We start from the raw sequence: 11,365 nt of genomic DNA, 5'->3' as shown, positions 1-11,365 counted from the left end.
CACATGAGTTGACTTTTAATTGCCACAAGACTTCATCCATGCCTCTTTATGCTATCGTGGAGGCACTTTCTGTGTGTCTGTCCACTATACTGTGGGAGCCATGAGGGTGAAAATCACAATGATTCATCCTTCTCCATGCAGCCCAGGGGCTGAAACTCTGAAGGCCCCAATGAATGGATGAATAAAGCAATACTATTTTTTTTAAATCACAGTTCTTTGTCATTTTTACTCAAAGACTGGGTCAACAGGAGTAGTTCATGTATTCCCAAAATAGGGATTAAAACTATAGGAGTGTTGGAGACCCCAAAATAAAACAATTTTATTAATTCAATTTTACTAATTTTATTACTTTATCAACTTTATTAATTCAGTTATTTTAAATAAGTAGATAATATTTCAAATAAGCAGTTTTGAATGGGAAAGAAGGTACCAAGTTGCGATGTAAGGATAAATTATTAGAAAGTACTGAGTTGAGAGAAGGGATGGGATGGAATACAAAAGAACAGACCAGAAGAAAAACTGCTACCAGGAAACCAGCCCCCTTTCTTCCCACCATACATTGGTCATTTGCTATGTAAGATAAGTGAGTCGTTTACTGCTGACACAGATTATGTCTTGGAGAAGGTTAGTTCTGATTTTAGCTTTCTTGATCAGTTTCTGTGTGAAATATACAGGAAGTAATCAGAGAATTCCAATATCCAAGCACAGTACGTGACTCAGCTGCACCATGGTCACTCTGAGAATCAGAGTTAGAGATATAAGGGTCTAGATGGTTTCTTCAAAACACAAGTGTGCCTACAGATTCCCCATCAAAATCTCAAATAATGGAACTGCCAAGGCTGCCATTCAGAGAGTTCAAGCTCATGGTGCAAAAGCCACACTGGCTTTCATGCCATTTTCTCTAATACTCCAACATCCTGACTCCAGGTCTTTGCATCTGCTGTTCCTTCTGGCTACAATGTCCCCACTCGTCATACACCTAGTTCTCTCTTACCCTTCAGCTTAAACATACCACATTCTCAAAGCAGTATTCCCCAGCCATTCTATCTAACATTAAACTGCTGTTCCCCAAACTCTTTTTCTCAATGGATTCACAGTATCCACCCATATCAGAAACTATGTTGTTTGGATATGTGATTACTACCTATTATTCTGCACTGGAATATAATTTCTAGGAGAATGGGGAGTCTGTCTTAGTCATCATTGTATCAATGCTAATGCACAGTAAGCACCCAGTATATATTTGTTGAACAAATGAATGAATGTGTATAGAACCTTAGGTCTGCTTTTTTTTTTTTTTTTGGCCAAGAGTAGGACCACCCTTTATATCAGGCTTGTTTATTCCCAGTGTCATATCACTTAAGTGAATTTTGTTTAAGCAAGGAAAGACAGGCCACGTGGAATAAGCAAGCTCTTCTCCTTGGGAGTTTAAGAAACAGGAAATTGCAAAAGGGGGACATATGTGCTGGCCCTGGACACATTTCCTGGATGAGGATAATGAGAAGGAAGCTATCATAGGAGCAAGAGCAAGTGTCCTATATGAGATGTGCTATTCACGTCCAAGGTCCAAGGAGGAGATGCCGTTGAAACACTAAACCAGTGTAAGATCGAGGCCCTACTAGAGTCACAGAAGACATCCAAGCCCCTAAGCACCCTAGGAGGAGGTCATAATTCCATCTCGGTTTTACAAGATTGTAAAGGAAATGTCTAGATAAAAGCAGCTTTTACACAAAAACACAAAGAATCTGTGTTTCTAGAGTCTGAATAATGTTTTGTTAAATTTTGAGTGGTTTAGTGTCAAGGCAGAGAAGCCCAATGAGATTAATAGCTGAAAATGGTGGGTGGGGGAGAACAGCAAACTAGAGCATGAAGCTGAATCATGTTTAGCCAGGGATAACAGGGGCTAGAGAATTTATAAGCATTCCCAAGTTACCAAGATTGACGTTCCTCTCTAAAATTTCTTGGACTTCTCAATATTGAAATTATTTTTTTAAAAAAGCTGCATGAGGGTTATTTTGACTGTTACTAAACAATTAAATATCTTAATTCCAAACTGGTTTATATTCTGAAACTTGTTCACAGAAAACTCCTTCTAACATCAATAGATATTGGTCGCTAAAGACCTGATTAATGAAAGGAGAGCTACACCGCTGGGTGAGAGAGAGTGCTGTTCTGCAATTAAGGCACAAATGACCTTTCGCTCCTCTGGCTGCAGATTATTTACTTTGGCTGTATTGAGAATAACCTGATATATGACAAGATTTATGAAACTAGAACAAAACTTCCAAGGCATACACATGAGTGTTGCTGACCAGATGGAATCTCTCAGTACAGTCTGCATGAAAACAAAGCCACACGTTTCCCCAGTGCAAAGAGTTGTGTTGTTAAAATTTTACTATAAGCACAAACTTTTCCCATGTTAGCTCCCCTCTTAAATCACTTTCTGCTGATCCTTGGCATTAGCAAGGATCACTGTTTACCCCAGATGGTATGAATATATGGGCCAAAACAGGGACTTAGCTTTCACATACCCATATATGTACATGTACAGGCAGATATACATATATATGTGTACAGATGTACATATATACTTAAAAATATACACATATGTACATAATAAAAACAAAATAAGGCTGGCAAGTAGAAAGTTTGGTCACACCAGTTTTGGGTGGTATCTAAATAATCAAAGTTTGGCTTTTTAAATTAAATTGATTCTCATACTGAATTCAGAGAGTTGATTTTGTCTTTGAAAACAGAAACATTTTGTACAATGTCCTTTCATGTTTAAATTCTGAATTTCTTCCAACCTATTTTTATATACATCTTAGTGCTTGCATTTTTTGTTGTTGTGGGGAGTGACCTAGTTTTCAAGTCATGGAGATGCACAGTCTCTGTCTATGAATGTATGTATTAGTTGCTTGAAAACAGAAACATGTCTTTTCTAGATTACATATTATTCTCATAGTTCTTAGCGTAAGTATCTTTTAGGAGCATATAAAATGTAAGCTTAGTATAGTAGTGCCACTTTTCATTTTAACTGTGTTTATATTTTATTAAAAAATAAAGTGATGGATCACTACTGTTGGTTACCATTACCCATTACACAGAGTGTTAATATGACACTCTCATTTAAATGTAAAGTTACCATTCTCTGTGACATCTTGTTCTCATTCATACCCACCTTGTCCTCATCAATACTCATTGAAAAAAATATTAGTTTTGATGATATCATATCTTATTGGAACTAAAAATTATTATCTATTTTGGAGTGCTGTTATATCTGTTCTTTAATACTCAAAATTTTTAAAACCAAGATTAAAACTCTTAATTTTCAAGCTTGAACAAAAATTCTAGAGATTCATTTCAATGACTCTTCATTCCCTACTTATTCTATAATGTCTTCTAGGCTGAATGGAGAAGTCCTTTTTAATTCATAAGACAAATCATTTGATGGAATGCTCAGTTCAAATTTTAAACATTGCTCTTGTCAGCAATTCCAACATTTACCCTGTTTGTAAAAAAATACACAACCACTGTGAATGTAAGTCTAGATTTAATATTTTTTTCTGCCTATGTTCTATCTAAACATATAATTTATTTAAGATTTACCTAAGGGGAGAGAATTCATATTTCCCTACCATCTATCTCATACTGGGGGTTATGCAGGAGATTATATACAACATCTCTCACTGAATCCTCACCATAGCTATGCGCAGTACTTATCATCCTTTTTACACAAGGGACAAAGTTGAAGGTTAGAAAAGTTAAACAGTTTGCCTAAAGTCAGGCATCTAGAAGGTGGCATAACCAGAATTCAAAACTCTAATAAAGAAAAGATATCAGCCAGCCTTAAAATCTTAAACACCCTATATGGTGACTTCCCTGAATCTCTTTATAATATCAAGAGCAATTATAAAATAAACAATTTCTGATAAAGAGAATGGTTTTGACATTATCACTTCTTTAGTTACTGACCTTAGCACTTTTACATTTACTGTGAGATTTTCAAGCACATGGGGAGTGAAATGATGCAGTGGTGAAATTAATCAATAAAGTGTTGAATCAGGCAGGACGTACAGAACAGAGAAGCTGCTCCAAGTTTAAGACATAATATGCTCTAACTGATCAAGAGCCACCAGAGCAGAGCTCCCGCAGTGCCGCAGGGCCACACCTGCCCAAGCCTGACGGAGGAGGCAGAGAGGGCAAGGGGAGGAACAAAAGTGGAGTCTATGGGGCCAGTCTTCTGAAGACAGACCAACCCATTGTCCTCAGACTGAACTGCCAACTGGCCACCCCAAGTCGTGGGCTCAGTTCAACAGGTTCTTTTGTTTTATATAGTGTTTAGAGATGAGGTCTCTAGAGCCAGGCTGCTTGGATCTGAATTTCAGCCCATCACTTACCTGCATGACTTTTGAGAGTAATTTTAAAGAATGCCTCATTTGCTCATCTGTGAAATGGGCATGAAGCAATGAAATGAAGTAATGTGTATGGAATATGAAGAAAGAAATGTAGCACATTAGCAAATCCCAAAACTGATACCTATTCTTGTTAAAAAGCCTTCCCACTGCCTGTAACACCGGTGCATTTGCTCCTTTACTGACAGTTTATCTTTGAAGGAGTAAAAGTAAAAGAGAAACCCCAAAACTCTCCCTTCTTCCCCACCGCCCTGCATCTCAAGAATGTTATTCCTCAGACAACCCTACTACATCTTTAAAAAGAAAGCAGGGTAGGCCAATTAGATTTACATCAGGACCTCATCTTAGCAATTGCATCAATATATTTATATTTTAATTCTAAACTCAGTGGTAAGGTAAAAAATAAGCATTCATATATAAAACCTTGACAAAGTAGAATTTAGATCCTCTATTCAAAAAGCTAAGCAAGTTTCCAACAACCAAACTGTGTAATAATAATATCCTCATGAAACCCAGAAAGAAAACAAAACTCAAAAAATTCAATAAATAATAAAGGAATAGGCACTCATATAATACACACATACACATACACACACGGATATTAGAAGAATCTATGACACACCCTAAATTTTTAGGCTAGGATTCAGATACTACTCTTGTTGGCATTCAGGTGTTATTACATATGGTAAGAAAAGATTCAAGAATGTGGTTTGAAAAATACCCAGTGTTAATGTACTGGTTCAGTCAAGCATGTCCTTAGAGACCTGCCCCCTCCTCACCCCAGGGATGCAATACTGTTCTGGTCTAGTGGGTACTGTCATCAGTGTGACCTTTACAGAGGTGGCCTGAATAAGTTATCACTATAAAGCTCTTGGAATGAAAAGCACCACGGTCAGTACTTATGGTGCTTTGCATTTTTTATGACTGAAATCTTTTACAAGAGATGAGCAACTCCTAAAGATATCAGAGGAGTGGTTTATAAATAGGAAGTAGCTATACTTGCAATTCATTGGTTTCTGGAAAGTCCTAATTGCTATATGAATATTTTCATAGCAGTAATGTTAATTGAAACATTTGCTAAATAACTGAAAAATGACAGCCCTATATATAAATAACCGTGTTACTTAAGGTTATTTTTAGAAAACGTGAAGGTATAGTTTTTGTTTCCTTCCTGCCAGAAGACTGATGAAAATAAAACACTACCCTCACTGCTGGTGCACGGCTCATGTGTTGCCAGGTAGGGTTCACCCCTAATGGCCCCGTCTTGGTGGGGGACATCCTGGCATGGCTGCCATTTTGTGTGTCTTCCTTTTAAAAAAAGGCTGGCTGATGTTTTTTTTTATCATCTATAAAAGATAATTTTGCTGCATTAGTTCTATCAGTTTGATAGATCCAGCAAGGCTTCAATGGCATAATGGCTTAACTTCTCATTCTAATAATAGCTGCCTGCCAGCTGAAATGAATAGGATCAAAAACAAACATTTCTGGCCTATAACATAACTCATGACAGAGGAAGTACTGCTTCGGAGGCCCTTGGGAAGATGTTCCAGCCCTTTCTCCAACTCACCGCATGGTAGTAAAACCATGAACACTAGAGTAGGGGGCTGATGGTGAAGCACAGCAAAGGAAAGGGACCTGACTGGCCTCTACATTTAAATCCACAATTGGCTGTAAGCCTGATGTAGGCTGAGGCACACTTTAGGGTCCTTCCACAACGCTGTGGGTTCCTCTCAATCAACCTCTTCAGCTCTGAACAGTTCCTTGGAAAACTCTCATTTCTTTCCCTCCTTTTCTTTACTCCCCCTCCCTTCTACCCTTATATGCATAAAAAGTGAATAATTTGATTATTTGCTTATTTGTATAGATTTTTTGGATGACGACTTAAAAGTGTTTCTTTTTAAATGCCAGGACAAATCTTGATACATTTAAGTGAAAATAAGGTCATGGGAGTTTGTGCCAAAAAGCTACTCAGGCTTTATGTAGTTATTGATTTATCTACCTAATGAAACTGAATATCAGCAAATTGTTTTTCACTTTTTATAAGGGAGATTATTTTTTGGAGGGAGCATGTAGTGAATTCAAGCACAAATTTCCTATTTTTGGAAAGTGGTAGATTTTCATCAATAAATCAACATGTTCATCTATTTTTATCTTTGATATATATATATATATATATATATATATATCAATACAGACACACACATACACACACACCTTTTTTTTTAAAATGATTTTGACCCTTTAACCAAAAAAAAAAAAATCAAAACATTTTTAACTCTCTTCTCCTTTCTTAAATCCTTACTCAATGATTTTTATTTTCTATTTTGTATGGTTTTCCACCTTTTCCAAGTTTTTTTTGTCCATCTTCTTAACCACTCAGCCATGACTACATGTTTCCAAGTTTTCTAAAGAGAGCACCTTTTACTTCTAAAATTGGAGGGATATCTATATGCATCATTTTTTAAAATACCTTTCAAATTGTCACAATTTAATACTATGCATGTGGAAGTTTACAAAAGAAAACCTCACCATTACTGATAAGTGAGTTATGTGCAGCCCCATACAAAGAGTAGAAAGAGGTTAAAGGATCATTTTTAGATCAGCTGTTTCAAAACAAACATATCACAGTAAAGGCAATTTGGGAGGGAATACTTCTCTCTATCCAGCAGATAGCAATTGTTACCAAATGTAACAATACTATTGAAAATATTGCCTAAGGGTCCCAAACACACTTTATTTCTTATTCTTTAAAGAATATTTTCAAACTTACAGAAAAATTATAAAAATGCTACAAAGAACTTCTGAATATTGTTACCCAGAGTCATCAGGTTTTAATACTCCACCACATTTTTATCTTTCTGTAGATATTTTATTTATTTATATAAACATTTTGTTTATTTTATTTGAACTATATGGGAGTAGCTGCATAAATTATGCCTTTAACCCCTAATATTTTAGTGTTTATTCCTAAAAACAGTGCTTGAATTCAGAAAATTTAACACTGATATAATGCTGTTACCTAATATACAGCTCATATTTCAATTTCTTCCATTGTTCTAATAACGTCCTTTATAACAATGTTTCCCCAGTACAGGATGCAACCCATGATCTCTTTACCATCCGTTAATCTGGAATAGTTCATCAGAATTCTTTGCCTTTCATGCTTTTGACATGGAAAAACATTGAAAAACTTAAGGTCAATTATTTTGCACAAAATCCTAGTATTTGGATTCTTCTGGTGTTTCCTTATTAGGTTGAGGTTATACAGTTTGGCTAGAATACTATATAAGTGATGTTTCTATCCATATTATATCAGGAGGGATAAGATGTCTGTGTGTTCTTTATTAATAGTATTAATTTTGATTCCTTGGCTAATGTACCACTATAGCAAACATTCTTATTACAAAGAGTTTAAGATTTTTCTACAATATTTTTTTTCCTTTCCTCTGCTCCTTTCCCTTTGTCTTCTTCTCCTCCTTCTTTCTCTACTTCTTTGTAAGAGTAAGGGTATATAGTCAATGTACTCATTCAAAAGTCATTTGCATTACTTTTTTCTCCTAAGTGTAGCTATTTTGTTTGACGTAAATTGAAATCTGTCATTTTCTCTTTGCATTTCACTTTAGAGTTTTCCCCTACCTTTGTTAAATTTTTGTTGCATATGAAGCATATTTACATGATTCCAAAAATTAAAATTATAACAAAAATTATGCTTAAGGGAAATTTCTCTCTCTTCCATAAGAATCGGTCCCATAAGTTTCTGGTCTATTCTTTCCTGTTTCTTTTTACAAAAATAAGCATAATTTCTTAATTCTCCTTCCTTCTTGCATAAAAGGCAGCATGCTATAGAAACTCTTTCACGCATTGCTTCTCTCCCCTTAAAAATATATATTGGAAATCAGCCTCTATCAGTTTATAATGTTCACCCTCATTCTTTTTCACAGTTGCACAGTACTCCACTGTGTGTATGTATCATAATTTATTCAATCAACCTTTGTTTGGGAAATTTGAAATTCCTACTAATTTGTTACAAGTGATTCTTGCTAAAGCTATAACTTTGGGCTAAAATCTTACATGTGGGATTTCTGGGCCAAATGCATTTGTAGTTTTGATAGATACTGTCAGGCTCCTTTCCAAAAGAGTTGGTCCATTTTGTGTGGCCACCAGCAGTGAATGAGACAGCCCTTTTTTCCAATGGCCTCATCAACAGTTATTGCCAAACTTCTGAATGTTTGCCTATTTAACCAGTGAGAAATAGTATCTATATCTAATGTAGTTTCAAATTCATATTTCTTTTATGAATGAAGTTGAACATCTCAACAGAGCTGAAGGGCATTTTAATATCTTTTTAAAAATTATCTTCTTTGGTGCTTTTGAACTTTTAGTATATTTTCCTTCAATCTTTAAGTTATTTAGCTCTTTAAATTAGATATAGTCTGCAAATATTGATTCTGAATTTTTCATGTCTTTGAAAAATACATGCAAATGTTTTAATTATTTTTACTTAGTAAAATACATATATCTTTTATTATTTCTGGATTTTGAGTCATAGTCATAAAGCTTTCCCCTACACCTAGGTGATAAAGGCACTTACCTATGCTGTATTCTCATATTTGTATAATTTCATTTCTACATTTAAATATCTAATCCATTTGGAGTTTACTATTTTGTATAGTTTTAGGAACATTTTTTAATGCTTTCTCCAAATGTGTATCTAATTGTTCCAACATTATTTATCAAAAAGTCTCCACTTTTGTCCCTGATTCAAGATGCCACATTATTATATGCTAGGTTTCCATATGAACTTGAGTCTTTTTTCTCTGTGCTCTCTCGTATTCCTTGGTCTGTTTACTCAGATGCAGTACCACACTGTTTCAGCTATAGAGGCTTTGTAGTGCGTTTTGGTGCTTGCCAGAGCTAGGACATACTCCTGACCCCAAAGACTCTTCTTTTTAGTGTTTTTCTTGCTAATCTCACATGTTCAGTTCCTATGAGAATTTTAGTATTGGCTTTCTAGCTCTAGAAATAAAGATTGTTTCTAGAATTTTAGAAATAAATGCTGTATTCCAAATTTTTTCCAGAAAACAGATAGTCTTCTTGAAGTAAAAATTGTTTTGGGAGCACAGTAAATTCACAGATTGGGGAAAAGTGGCATCTTTTTGATGTTAAGACATCCTTTCCATTTATTTGTTCAAGTGTACTTTTTGTCTTTAAGATGTATTTTATAGGTTTCTTTATGTTTTTGGATTATCTTGTTAAGTTTATACATCATCATTTTTTATTGTCATTGTCATTGTCATTGTTGGCAATATACTACATGCATCTTTATCCATTTTATCTTCTAACTGGTTATTATTACTGTATGTAAAGAGTAATGATTTTTACACATTAATTTTAATTAATTAATACATTCTCTATTATCTGGGTGTAGTGTTCAATATATATCCATAAGATCTTATTAGTGATTATGTTGTTCTGCTATGTACCCTTGTTTATTTTTTAATTCAGTTGTCCTGTTTTATATTAAGTATGGGGTATTAAAATATCATATTGTCAATGTTTCTATTTCTGTTTGATTCAAAAATATTCATAGCAGTTAAATCTACATGATAAATTATTATAAAATTATAAATTGTAATAGAATTAAAAAGAATGTCTAACTTAATGCTTTTTGGCCTGAATTCTCTCTTATGTCAGGATTACTGTCCCTACTTTCTTATTATTTCTCTTTGCCTGTTATATTTTTGGTTTTTTGTTGTTATAGCCTTTTTGAATCATTCTATTTAGGTATGTGTCAGCACAGTTAGGTTTTCTTTATGAACCAATACAAATGTCTTTTTCTTTTAATGGAGTAGTTCAACCTATTCTATTTCTTTATTTGACTCTTATGTTTAAATTGTCATAGCATTTTGTATCATAATTAATGTGCATATCATATTTAGCATGGGTGTTTTTTTCTATGTGGTATGACTTTGCAGTTTTTATTTCTTTTGTCATTAAGAAAGGTTTCTTATAGTTAACAATACTGTATTGTATATTTGGACATTGTGGATGTTAATTAAATTTATTGTGGTGATCATTTCCAGTGTATCCATTATGTTGCATACCTAAAACTAATACAAATACAATGTTATATGTCGATTACATTTCAAAGGTATTACATAATATATATTTATATTATAGATAATAAATATTGTTTCATGTATATATATTAAGTATTTCATTATCTATAAATACTAATATAAGTATTATATAAAACATACATAAATAAATGTTATATATTATATATAAAATATTTTTATTTGTGTTTATATTTGTCTTTAAATTCTAACAATTTTGCTAGGATATGTCTTAAAGTTGATCATGTCATACAGGTTTTCCCAGATATACTGTGGTCTCTTTTAATATGCACATGTCTGTTTTCTAATTTCTAGGAATATTTTGGGGGTTATAGTCTAATTATGTGCCATTGCTTTGATTTTCTTCTTTCAGGATTCATTTATACACATATTGTTTCTTTTGTTTATGGCTCTCATTTCAAGCACTTTTTCTATGACATTTTTAACTTCTTTATTTCATTTTCATTCTCTTCATAGTTTTCCTGCTATTCTTCAATGTCTCTTATCAAAATTTTATTTGTATCTATTCTCCCTTGGCCACCTTGTAATTTATTCTTCATTTTTGAGATTCTGAGATAACTTTGTTTCTTTAATTCTTTTCCTGAGTTATATCAATTCTCACTACATTTATTGACATTCTATTATTATCCAGGTCTGTTCTCAGTATTTGAATTTCTGATTATAGGTGTGATATGTGTATAATACAATAAGAAATTGATACATATAAATATCTTCAACTATATGTTTGAGAACTGTATGTTACAAGTCTCTTCTGCTTCATGATTTTACAAGGTGAAATTTTCATCATCGGAAATATTCCAATTCTTACTTTCT

The sequence above is a fragment of the Manis javanica genome, chromosome 1 (assembly GCF_040802235.1).
Source record: "Manis javanica isolate MJ-LG chromosome 1, MJ_LKY, whole genome shotgun sequence".
In the NCBI taxonomy this organism is placed as follows: Eukaryota; Metazoa; Chordata; class Mammalia; order Pholidota; family Manidae; genus Manis; species Manis javanica.
This window is presented reverse-complemented; position numbering follows the sequence as displayed.